The following is a 13,920-nucleotide window of genomic DNA, read 5'->3' as shown; positions in this document are numbered from 1 at the left end:
ACGCAACTACAACGGGCTTTATGGACCCATTGGACCCAGCTTTCTGGATGATTTGTGACATCGACCTCAACGCAGCAGAGGAAGAAGATGCTTTAGCTCTTGTTACTTATAAGTTACACTTACATGAAAACGAAACCTTAAGTGGAGCTTCTAAGAAATATGTCTAGTAGTCTGGGCTATGCCAATAACTAGCCAAGCCACATAGCTCTCACAGGTTTAGCACAATTCCATTCTGAATTGTTCTGATTCTTGAGCTGACTCTGTAGGGCACTTTCCATCCCTTTTAAAGAAATAAGGTGTACTTTGGATTAAAAATAATTTTCCTATACAAATATCTTTCCTTTTTTTTCTTGAATCTTGAAATTAATGAAAATTGTATTTAGAATTTTGCAATGTCTTTTGAGATAACTAGAAGCACTGCAGGATGCTACAATTATTTGCCACTATTAAAAAAAAAGTTATTGATGTACTTTGTGCCTTTCTAAGAAGAACAATGTGGTGAGAGTTGAAAAGAATGCAGCTCAAGCTGAATTAAGTACAATGTACCAAGAATATGCAGTGACCTACGATGACATACCCGCATAGTGTGTGTTGGTGTTTTAACAAAAGGACCAATCCCTTCACACTAAGAGAGTGTCTCTATTGCAGATTTAGGTCTGATGCTCTTCTCCCATCACTTGAATTCCGTGACTCCACTGCTAGTCCTCATTTTGATGTGCTTCCACGGAGGCCTCCTTTGCTCTGTGATTGTTTGGTCCTGCTTTTGCATCAGGTTGCAAAAGTGTTCTTCTCTATCTCCCACTGCACCCAAATTATATTAAAATTATCTCTTTATTTGTGTCTCTTTTCCTAAAATGTAAGTACCCTAAGGGTAGGGACCATGCTTCACTGTTCGGCACAACTGGTGCTCAAACTTTGCTTATTGAGTGGAATAGGAAGAAACGAATACACACTTTCAGAAAGTTCTCAGTCTTCCGATTTATAATTGCTGCACATTGACTTTTTAAATAGAGATCTAATTTGCATTACAAAGCCTCTGTCAAAGATATTTCTTTCATTTTAGCTATTTCTACCCAAATTTGCTATTTTACAATTTTGTACTGTGCTTAAAGGTGAGGTTCTTTTTATACCCCCATTACATGAAAATGTGCTTTGCTAGAGCCTTCTGGAAAGTATGTCCTACAAGATGCCTGATGCTGGTGGTCATTTCTGGATTCCCTCTACCCTTAGTGAATGTTCCAAGTATGTTACAGGAATGGAAGCCAGAGCTCTGGCACAAAGAACTGCCTTTACTGACATCCCTGTGGCAGGGACGGCTAGGTCTGTATTACCCTGCGTTATGTGATGATTCAGTTCACCCCAATTTGCCCTTTGGGAACTGCTGTGAAAATTTCTTTTGTACAGTAAATCATGACAGCATTTGGCCTTCATTTGGGGGTGAATGCATGGTTTATATATTGAAGCTATTTCTTTTTTTCCCTTCAGAAATACCATGTGGCATCAATTTGTAAGCACAAATCAAATGGCAGTTTGGGATCCTCCAGACGATCCAGAATATTCTGTATTAAGTTTTTAAAGGTTATCACAGCAATGAAAACCTAAACCTAACATTGAAAAAATTGAGACTCCTTGAATCCCCAAGAATATATCCTTATACCTACAGAGATACTCAACACTAGTTAAAGAAAATCTACTTTGAAACATTTAAAAATGCTGGGGCGTTATTGGTACAGTTCTAGAATTTATATACTATTTAGAAATATGTATATTATATATGTATATATGTGCATTCTATATTTTTTAATCCCAATTTTTTTTTTTTTAGAAACAAGGTCTCACTCTGTCACCTAGACTAGAGTGCAGTGGTGCAATCATGGCTCACTGCAGCCTCAAACTCCTGGGCTCAAGTGATCCTCCCACCTTGGCCTCTCAAGTAGCGGGGACTACAGGTGCATGCCACCACAGCCAGCTAATTTATTTATTTATTAGATTTTTTTGAGATGGAGGATCACACTATGTTTCCCAGTCTTGTCTTGAACTTCTAGGCTCAAGCGATCCTCCTTCCTCAGCCTCCTGAGTTGCTGGGATTACTGGTGTGAGCCACCACATCCAGGTATATCTTTATCTTTCTATATCTGCATCGATATCATCTATGTATATCTATAAATATCTATATCTATATCTATATCCATATCTATATCTATATCTATAGAGCTAAAATCTAATTTTTCCGCCTAGCCAGCAGAATTTTGTATTAGTTATCTTTAGCCACAGGTGAGATTAGGCTATAGAAAAAAACATCCGTGACAATTTTGTAGCTTCAACTTTCAGATGTGCCATATATGGTCAAATACAGTAATTCCCAAAGTAACTGCTTGCTTCTCAGCCTTCAGCCTCCCAAGGAACATCCCAGGCTCAGCACTATGGGTTTCCAAATTTACCCATTCAACCATACTTGTGGCTTTTGTGGTTGGTCTGTGGCCTGAAGCTTAACTTGCCCAGTAGTTCTATTTCCCAAAATAGGCTCAGGAAGTTTGTGACCATGTTTGGTTTGTTTCAGAGGGTTTCCATATATTTAATGAGGTTGTGAACATATACTAAGATTTGTGTATGGTTCATCAAATAAAACATATCTTCAACCCTCTTTTCACTTCAGTGCGTGGTTTGGAGTGGGCTGTTTTACAAGCACATGTGTTTATCATATGACTTTATTTGGGGACAAACATCTCTCCCTACATTTGGGATACAGTTTCTGAGTAACTAAACACTCAATTTTATCCCTCCCTATTCAAGGACAAATGTTAAGCCGGGTAGCTCTTTTCCCTTATTTTTGGCAGGTTTCTCTGAATGCTAAGGTGTCTTAATTCATCCAAAGGGTCCCTTTATCATAGGAGGATAAGAAAATAGCCTGTACCCTAGAGACCTTTTTCACCCAGAAAGGCATTTAACTGGTGTCTTTCTGTGTTCTGGGGGTGGGGGGTAGGGAGCCTCTTATCAGTTATATGCATTTATGAGAACAATGCATTCCACTGGTTTGTGCACCGGAAGAGGATCCCGGAAACCTTCATCTTCTGTTGCTCAGCCTTGCTGAGACATTAGGCAAATTATTTAGCTCTTAGGTCACTGACTTCTTTTGTTTTTCTATAAAATATCTTCTCCTAGCACAACAAAGGGGCATTATGACTAATACTGATAATAGCTATAAAATTTATTTTTCTTTTTTAAGTCTTTATCATATCACATAGAGCAACAGAGGTGGTCTTTTACTAAATGAACCTTGGTGAGTAGCTAAATGACTCACACAATACCTTCCAGTTACTGTGTAATGTAATAAACCACATTCTATAAATAAGCCAGATATAATAGATAAAATGTATTTCATTTGATGATTCAGATCCAATTCAATAAAGCAGAATATTCCATAGAGTTTATTTTCTCTAATTGCAGGATATAAAATTGATTTTCCTATATTTTCCCTCATGTTTCCCTCCTCCACTCAGTGTTCGCTATAGTTGCTGATTGTGAGAGAAAACTAGGAATAGAATTTGCCATGAAATATAAAACTTCACAAACTTCATGGTGCTTCATTTGAAAAGTAACATAGAGCTGATAGTTTGTATGAAGTTCTGATGGGGACTTTTTTTCTTAGAACTTTACAAGGAAAGGGGAAATGTCTGAAATGGAGATTGCACAATCTTGTCTTGAAGCAGAAGACTCAGCTAGAGCACATCTGGAAACGCCTGACATTCCTCAATATAATTCAAATGATGTTTTAAAAGGTAGTATGGTCTTTTCTACTTCCCGTTGGTCTGGGTCAAGGATTCGGTCAGTACAGTCAATGCACTGATGGGGAGAAGCCCAGGATATGGCTAGTACTGCGACTGTGTTGGTAACCTGCATGGGGCTGAGCAAATCAGGGAGTACACTGAAGATAAGGAGAGTCAGGTACCATTCTTGCAACGTTTATGTAAAGGTTTACACTGTTTCAAAATGAAAAGTAAAATAAAATTTTTAAAACGCTGACATGGTTTAGAATAACAATTTTACCAGAAGAATATCTCATGTTGCATTTAGCCCACGTAGAACATTATACATATATAATGTTACATATATTTCTTTATGTTTTTTGTTGTGCACATACATTTATAGATATATTCTTATTGATCTAGTTTCTCTAAGATTCTGACATATTTCAGAACAAAGGAAGAAATCTTACCAGTCAGTTCAGTAAGATAATTGGGAAGGGAGACTTTTTAATATGTGAAAAATTTATTTTGATCCATAGAAGATGTTAATATTTTTTTCTTAGTTTTTGTCTTTCTGATTAAAGGTTTAATGCAACACTGTATTTCTCTTTTAAATGATCAAAAGCGGAATTTGCAAACTTTTTGGAATATGTATTTTAGCTCAAATTCCCCCACCCCAAATTAATTTCATCTATGTACGCAGAAAGTCTAATTTATAGTAAAGTGCTAAATTAACCTGATTTCCCTGCTTAAAATTAGGTTTACAATAAATTAAGCAGTACCTAATGTGTTTCCTAACAAGGCTCAGGGTACACAATGTTCTTTGGTTGGCCACAAAACACAAGTTCCTTAAGCTGAGATGACAGATTCTTCAAACAGACATATCCTGTACAAGGTGCCTTAAAAGTGAAGGCATTGCTACCATTGGCTTGCAGGCTTTATTTTGAAAAGGAGAATTCTGAAGGAAGGATGTTTGTTTTCTTCTTTTTTAAAAAATAAAATGATTTATAAAAACCGCAGGTTTTTTTTTTTTTTTTTTTTTTTTTTTTTTTGCTAGATGTAAAATCCAAGCTGCAACACTGAACAAAAGCTTGCCAGTCAGCAAAGATGCTACTGCTCTGCACAACAGATAAAACCCAGATATATAGGGAAGTCAAAAGAGTCTTTAAGCTATAGTGTTTAAGAGGCTGTTTGTCTCTGATGTAAAATTAAGAAAATGGTAAAAGCAGCATTAGCATGAGGTGTTCATTCCAAAATTGTCACCGGAGTGTGTGTGGCATTGTGTGCAAAAACAACTCTTCAAACAAAAACAACTCCAGCAAACTTCCTTCTTCCCTTCAAACCTCATCTTCAATTACAGTGTGGTTCCTACCAAGTAAATGGTTGTTGTCCCCTCTTCAGACCTATGCTGCTTCTGAGCACTAGCCCTGTAGACCATCAAAGCCTAAAAATAGTTGCTGGATTCAGTGAGACATGAAGCGGACAGAAATGGCATCAAGCTAATTGGCAACAAACTCTATGAAACCTACTCAGGAAATCATATTTTTAAGCTGAACACCAAGTGGATTATTTAGCTTGAATGTGAGGCTAACTTATTTTTGTATTTATATTTCAAATAAAACATAGGGGTGTGTTAAAGAAGAACCTCTTTATTTCCCCTGTTATATATTTATTTAATCCTTTTAAAAGTTTTGTTAACAAAATCTTTGGATTCAGTGTTATTTATTTGAAAAGATTGTTATCCACACATTGTAAATAAGAAAGTGGGGCTTAAAGAGGTGAAATGACATGTCCTTAGTCAGAACATAGACAACTTGATTCTAATCTATCAGGAAAGATGATGATATTTATAATTAACCAGAACACAAGGTGCTAAGTTCAATACTCATATTTTGAATAACATAAGAAGTAAAATCCTTTATTTAAAGAATCAAAGGGTTATCAGAAGAGAAGTTATTGGTAGATGGTCACAGAGCTAATAGCCATAATTATAAATGACCTGCTGGAAGATGGAAAGATAACATAACACAAATCTTACCATTTTCTCTGGTAGTTGGTTCATAACAAAATTCTTAGGTCTTGATTGTTCACTTGGGAGTGTTGCTATTATTACTCAACTTATTTTAAAAAATGGAAAAGTTAGTTGTGGTGGCTCTTGTTGTCTTGAAGAAATAGACTATATTCAAAATAAAAATCGCCTGAACATGTCAACATGATTGCATAATTTTTCAAATGTTGATTCCTAATACACAGATTGTAAGGATTCAGTTCACTGGATGAGATGTTGTTTTTAGAAATGATCTGCCTTCTCTATTCATTCACATTCAATTCAAAAAGTAGGAAATTATTCTGGAATTTTTTTTCTCATTATGGTCTTGATGTGAAATTCATTTCGTGGTTGCTGAGCATCTTGAAAATACAGTGGATGGTTGCAACTACATATTCCTCTCTGGTGATTTTACTACAATCGCTCAAATAACAAATGATAACATGTTTTAGATGGTATGTTATTTATTTTACTTGTCTTAATGTTGAATTTACTTAGTGTTTTCAGCAGGAATTCCATTTCAGAATATAAAATAGCATTCTAAAATTCTATAAAATATAGATAATTTAGAAACATGAGTAATAAAATACATAAATATGGTTCAAACATATAATCAAAATAAAATATATGATTTTTATAATATCTTTCTGCTCCAGTTAATCTTTCTGCCCCCATTAATTACTGTAACATACCCTGAGGTAGGTAGAAATAAATTAACTATGTTTAAGCTGTAATGAATTTTTGGCCAGTGCCCAGTAGAAAATAATATTGAACACAAGACAGAATTGTGGCTTCCAGATTTCCATTATAAAGTCTTACATGCTGGGAGAAAACTATAATTTATTATCACAATAACATTTCTAAATCAAGTCAATTTCAAAGAGAAGTTGATTTATTCTGATTTAGGCAGCATTTCCTCCAAATGTGGAAACGATTTTTAAGTTACTTTACCTGGAAAGACATTTTTATCAGATGGCAACAATTTTTCTCATACTTTCTACAGCTTTCTACATCCAAGTTGTGATTCTTCTTAAACAGAATCTAGAAGATATGCAGTACTAATGCTTTAGGATATCATCTCCATTTTTATTGATATAAGTACATCTCCAGAGTAATTTATTTTAGGCCTTTCTACGATGACTTTAGGTGTAGAGTTTGAGGACAGGATGAATTAGATACCTTAGATAAGCCTGATCCTAAAAATGTAGGTTCTGAAATATATTGCACTAGTTTTCAAACAATTAAACAATTCAGTACATAGTCCTAGATAGATAAATATATTTTCCAACTTACGGCAAACTAATTGCTCTGTATAAAGAAAATGTAACTCAGTATTAGCAGTTACTTGATAATGCATTTACTTATAGTCCTGCAGAAAAGGAGATGCTGGCTGGCTGGCTGACAATATTAAGTTGGAACACCCTGGTGTATCCAAATCCTCCTGGGAGTGTCTCTAGGGGCAGGTTGCAGAGCTCCAACCTTCTCCCTGGCCCGTGCAACAGAAGCAGATTTAAGGATGGCCCCAGACTGAGAGAGATGGAGACAGTGATAGAGATAAAGAGCAAGAGCCAGAGTGGGAGAGAGTGTGTGAGAACACCCTTAGAAGGCCGAATTAACATTAAAAAATTACAATTATTTTCTGGATTAAATGTAAAGGCAAGAATATAAGTTTGAAAAATGAACCTTGAAAGATTGTAGAAAATTAGTACACAAGAACATCAGGTAAAAGGAATTAGAGGATTTTTGTTAGCAGCAAACTCAGTAAATTAAATGAGGGAGTTATTAAAAATAAAATGAGGGAGTCCAATTGCTCACTTTATTTTTGTTGTTATTAATGTAATCCTAATAGGAACAGAGTTTCTAGAGAAAAGAAGATGATATCCTGGGGAAAAACAGTTGGTGCATCATTTTCAGTCCTTGTCAGCATACATTTAGAGCACAGAGTATGTAGGGAGAGACTACTAGCATAAGTGGGAGTTCTGGAATCAATATTCTGTTAGTTAAAAAAGGTGAAACTGTTTTGTCTAAAAAGTGAATGAAGGCTGAGAATGTAATAACTCTCTTCAAATATATGAAAAATTATTTCTAGAAAAGACACTAAGCACATTCCCTGTAGTGCCTTAAGAAAGCAATTAGAACAACAAGCAAGGGTTGTAGAGAGGTATATTTTGCTACCATACAGGACAGTTTTTTTCCCCCCAGTCACTATTGCTATTCATCAAGGGACTAGTTTGTCTCAAAGGAGAATATGAGTTTTGCATTACTAGAAATATTCAATATAACCTTTATAATTTTTCTTTTCTTTTTATTTTAAAATAGAATCTGTTTCTAAGAAGATGTGGTTCGAACATACAGAGCTACATAATATGACTAAAATAGGACCTAACAGTAGTGTTCTCCAGCATTGCTCTGACTTTCCTTTTCTGGATGTAACAATGTCACTAAGAAAGGAAGAAAAAGCAAAAATCTGCTCTCAGGGAGATTCCAGCACGATGGAGAGCCCCAAATGGAAGTCCATGCTTTGGTTACAGGGCATACAGTTTAATAAATAAAAAGATGCTCATCTGGGATGCTGTACCAATTATCATATACTAAATAAGGTTACTTATTTCACACTCCATGTAGAAACATCTGTCATAAGCATGTGCCACAGAAGGTCTCACCAATATCATTATTGGCTGTATTGAATTTTGTTTTTAGTTCTATTTTATAAGGTCTGTAGTCTTACTTTCAGTGAGGAAGTGTTTTCTCAGGTTCTCAAGAAAGTAACAAAATGCCAGCATTGCCAAGGTCACCATTGTGACTGAATTATCTTACTGTCTGATTATCCCATCTTCCTCTGCAACGTATTAGCCTGATGACTACGTTCTAATTATTTAAAGCATTATGTAAATCAAAGCAGTGGATGTAATTTCTAGTCTTACTAGATATCATGTACATTAGGTCGAATAACTCTAGAAATGTCGTCATAATCGTGTCATGCCTAATGATGACCTACTCAGCCCCTGCAAACATCATTCAATTACTCATTTCAGCATTGATTTTTCTCATGCTTCTCTTCATGGCATTTAAACAGCTCTCACATCTCCCCTTTTACTGAGGTGTAAGGTTGTATAATGACAGAGATGCCTTGCTTCCAGATTCATAATGTTACACTCTGTTTCAAATCCTTGTGGAGATAAATTGGGGAATCAATACATAAATAATGACATACTTATTTTTAATTGAAATCACTGCTTTCACAGAAAAGGTATTTAAAATTATTTTTGCTAAAAAAATTTTAAATGCCTAAGTACAATAAAAAGATTGCCAATCCTCAGGATCAAGAATGTAATTTGCCCCAAATAACTTTTCTATAAAAGTAGAATTCTTAATGAAAAATAGATTAATACATGTAATTTCAAGATCTAACCTTAAAAATGGAAATAATGTGTCCATTTTTAAAAGTAAATCCTATTTACATACACTGTGTTTATTAGAGTTGTTTTGGAATAAAAATTCTCTGCAATTGAGATCAAATTCATTTATTCACAACAATTACAATATCTTTTTCAGCTAAATGTTATGCTATACTCTTCCAAAATCTATTTTCCCTTCACTCAAGTAGAGGCAAATATTCCTTTTTTTTTTTCTTTAAATTGATAGTCCAATTTTATCCTGTCTCTCTTTGGCACATCCTCATTTTGCCTGAGAAAAGTTCCTTAAAAAAATTTCTACTCAGTATTAAAGAAACTTCCAGAAATGGCATCTAAAATATTACACTGGCCCATTTAACTTCACCTTCACTAATTGTAATACATTATACAAAGAGCACTGTGGAAAAAGGTGGAACATTTAACTCACTGGATTTGGTTTCACAAACTGTAATACTTTTAAAAACATTAGAACGTTTATTTCATCTCCTTTGCAATATATTTTTCTTCCTTTTAAACTAGGCTTTCTAAATTCTCATGTTTAATGTCTCAGCTAAAAGAGCTTTCATAAGCCTTTAAAAGACACTATGATTTGAATTATTCTTGCCCAGAAAATTATTTCTGATGTTTAACTTACGTCCTCCTTTATTCAATTGTACCTTCAAACTATCTTAGAAAATTAATTTTTCTTACAATTTTCCCCTTAAATCATTGTAGGTAATCTCAATATTTTATCTTTCCAAGCACACATAGTACTATTTAAATTTCCAGAAAATCTGAAGATAACTAAGATTTCCTTTAACTTTTCATGTTTCATGAAATGATGCAGATATTCTCATGTAAGTATTGAATCCTAATGTCATAAAAAAGTAAGAAACATCCCAAAGGAACTTTAAATTATTGTACTTTTTCCTGTTTATATAATATTTTCATTTGATTTCTAAAACTCATCTCAAACACACTCCTGTCAACACACTCCAATCAAAAACTCATTTCAAACACACTCAATCAACAAAATGGAGCTGTTGATTTTCTTCTCCAAGCTTGATGCCAAGACAGAAACCTGAACATTTTCCTTCAAGTTTCCTTTTTCCTCAGCTACAACACACATTTAATCTAACATTAATCCTGGTGTTTGTAACTCCAAAATGTAATCTGAATTCATCCACATATTTTTATCTCTACTGCCACCACCCTTTTATTTTATCTCTACTGCCACCATTATTTCTTGCCTGAGCTTTCATAATTGTCTTTTATCAGGTCTCTCTGCTTCCATTCTCAAACCTTTTCTAATTTATTTTTCACAAAGCAGCCAGAATAATCTTTTAAACACATAAGTCACATCATGTCACTACCCATATTAAATCTTCCTAAGACTTTCTCATTCCACCCAGAACACAATGTAAATTGCTAGGTTTAGTAGCCCATGCCTGTCCTTCCAACCTGATGTGACATCACACCCACATTCTCCCTGGCCATCCCCACCAACATTACCCAGTACTAGGCTCCAACCACAGTGCTTTCCTCTCATCTGTGAGCAAACTACACTCTTTTGACATCAGGGTCTTTTAACTTTCTGTTCCTTATGCTAATTCTCTTCTCCACATTCTTCACAAGGCTGCCCCTTTTTCCTTCTCTGAGTCTCAGCTTAAACAAAACTTATTCAGAGAGTCTTGCCCTAACCACCATAACAAAAGTTGGCCTTTCTTTTAATATATCATCTATATTTTATTATAGCACCTCTCATAATCTATAATTGCTTGCATTATTTAATAACTTTTTATTTTTTTTCATGCTTCTGGCAGAATATAAGCTCCAGTGCAGTAAACAGCCATTTCTCCAGAGAACCCAGATTGCTTTTACTGGGAAATGGTATTTAGAAACCAAGCTCTGGATGGGTCAGGTGTGCACATAGCTAGAGAGGTGGCATTACTTCAAAACCCTCTCAGTGAATAAAGGCAGAGTATGCCCATACACAGCCATTTACATTTCATATACATCTCTCTACCATTATTAAACACCATGGCCTGGACTCTTTCCAAAATGTCAAAGTCATATATGACAAATAAAGTCTGGGGAAATGTTCCAGATCAGAAGAGATCCAAAAGAGGAAAAGGAGGTTAAAAGGTAATGTGTCATCCTGGAATGAATTCTGGATTGGTAAAAACTTAATCGTATATTGTATATTTTTGGCACAATTGGCACACTTTGAATATGGACTATGAATTCAGTAATAATATTGTATATATGTTAAAGGTGTTGATTTTTATAACTGTGCTGTGATTATGCATGAGAATGCTCATGTTCTTAGGAAATATACATTGAAGTATTAGAGATAAAATGTCACCGGCTGGGCACAGTGACTCATGCCTGTAATCTCAGCACTTTGGGAGGCTGAGGCGGGCAGATCACAAGGTCAGGAGATCAAGACCATCCTGGCCAACATGGTGAAACCCCGTCCCTACTGAAAATACAAAAAAATTAGCCAGGCATGGCAGCGCAGGCCTGTAGTCCCAGCTACTCAGAAGGCTGAGACAAGAGAATTGCTTGAATCCGGGAGGCGGGGGCTGCAGTGAGCCAGTATGTGCCACTGTACACCAGTCTGGCAACAGAGAGAGACTCCGTCAAAAAAAAAAAAAAAAAAAAAAAAAAAAAAAAAAAAAGTCAGCATATCTGCAACTTGCTCTCAATGGTTCACAAAGAAACACACACCCACCCTCTCATCTATTGAGGGAAAGAGAATAACTTACTAGCAAATATGGGCAGTTTACTAGCAAGTACGGGCAGTTACAAATGATTGAATCAAAAAAGGACATATGAGAACTCTTTGTTGTATAACTTTTTCAATAGGTGTATATAGAAACACAAATTTACAATTTTTTTTTTCAAAATCTACAATATGGTGTCTATTTGCATTGCTTTGAATGATTAAGAATTGAAATAACATCTTTTTTCTTTATCAAGGAAAAAGTAAATTAAATGACTTGAAGTAAATAGCAGTATGTAAAATGTGCCAAAACAGAATTTTTCACAAAAGACAAATAAACACAAAATTTATTAAAGTTTTTCCTTAAATAAATGGATTTTATGATTGCTTTACTCAACCATGTTAGTCATCAGTAGCAAATCCACATAGAAGAATAATATTGCTTAGTTTTTTATTCCTTTACAAAGAGACAATCTTCTAAACAGCTTAAGCTTGCCTAAAGCAATTTCAAGATGACCCAACTCTCCCCAAGTGACTTCTCAAATTCTTAAGCTATTATCTTTCCTGTTCAAACCCTTTTTCTAAACTTTTCCCCAATTACTCCAACCATATAATTGCAAAGCTAAGATTCCTATAGACTATCTCTATCAAAGGATCAGGATAGGGAATGATAAACCTCTTAACAAAAACTTAATTCTGATTCTTTTCCCAGATTATGGTATCTTAGCAACCTGTGAAGCATTTTATCTGCTGATTCTATCATTTTGAGCACTTTGTTGAACCCTTGAACTGACCTTATATCTGTGTATTTCCCCTCTTGTTGGCTTTGTTGGTCCAGGTTATATAAAATGAGATTGACAAACATAAAGCAATGTGACCACACATGCCTAAATGTATTTAGCCTTTAACATCACAATTGGTTGTTTATTAACTTATGAACCAGAATCTTTATTTTGGCTCTTTGTCTCCTGCGAATTACAGGTTTCGCTCTGCTACATGGGTGGCAGAGATGGGGAATAAGAGCTTGCTTTTAGCTAATACAAGGATTTGAAATGAAAAGAAGGGTCAAAGCCAAATTCAGACAGAGTTGCTGTAGCTGAGGAAGACTGAATACTGAAGCACGCGTTGCAGTCCAACTCTCATGAGAATGTTCCCAGTTACACTACTCCAAGATAGATGCCTACTTATAAGAGAGCATTCAACTTTAAACAAATTCAACTCTTTTGTGTTTCAATCCTGTGAATACAGCTAGTATTATCTGATAAAATCAAAGAATCATTGCTGATGGTATTAAGAAATTGTTTGCCATTTAGAACACTTTCTTCATCTTGCCTTCTACCTCACGGGCCACTGCATCTTAGAGTCAATATCTGAATGTCACTCATTTTCCTGACTGTGTGTAAATATTGCAGATTCAAGTTTTTACCTTTTTTTTTCTCTGTCACTTCTCATTCACTAGGTAATCCATGTACTCTCAAGGCTTTAAATAGCATTTATTCTCTAGACACTACATTTTTTTTTTTTCTTCTGTAGTGCAGACCTCTCCAGAATTGGGCTCCAGAATCCTAGGCAGAGACTTTCTTATAATCTCCAGGTGGATATATGCACTAGGCATCTAAATCTTAATATGTCCAAAACAAACTCCTGATTTTTAACTTCTAAAATATGTGATGCTTTCCACAGACTCCCAGCTTTAGTAAAAGGCTACTCCATTCTTCCTGCTCCTCAGTACAAAATAATTCTTGACTATTCTTTTCCTCGTATACCCCACATATAATATTATTAGCAAATCATGAGGCTCTACTTTCAAAATATCCAAAAAACAGGTCACTTGTCACCACCTTCATCATTAGGACTCCAGTCTAAATCGCATTATATCTCATCTGGGTTATTGAGATAGCTATTCATTGATCTCTTATTTCACCCTGTATCTTCCATTCCACATTGTCCACAGCAACCATGGCGATCCTTTTAAAATACAGGTCAGATCATGTTATTTCTCTGCTG

At 35.1% G+C, this 13,920-nt stretch overlaps 1 long non-coding RNA gene across 1 annotated transcript in view; it reads left to right on the top strand.

Moving 5' to 3' along the window:
• LOC104682282 overlaps window positions 1–9,259 on the top strand; it is a 76,413-nt gene extending 67,154 nt beyond the window's left edge. Inside the window, exons 3-4 of the long non-coding RNA XR_750676.1 lie at window positions 3,650–3,779; window positions 8,113–9,259. This is a non-coding gene — a long non-coding RNA (uncharacterized LOC104682282). The remainder of the gene's footprint in view (window positions 1–3,649; window positions 3,780–8,112) is intronic.
• Window positions 9,260–13,920: the final 4,661 nt, after the last annotated feature.

Source organism: Rhinopithecus roxellana, chromosome 9, assembly GCF_007565055.1.
Source record: "Rhinopithecus roxellana isolate Shanxi Qingling chromosome 9, ASM756505v1, whole genome shotgun sequence".
NCBI lineage: Eukaryota > Metazoa > Chordata > Mammalia > Primates > Cercopithecidae > Rhinopithecus > Rhinopithecus roxellana.
The sequence above is the reverse complement of the archived record's forward strand: the minus strand, read 5'-3'. Positions and strand labels throughout refer to the sequence as shown.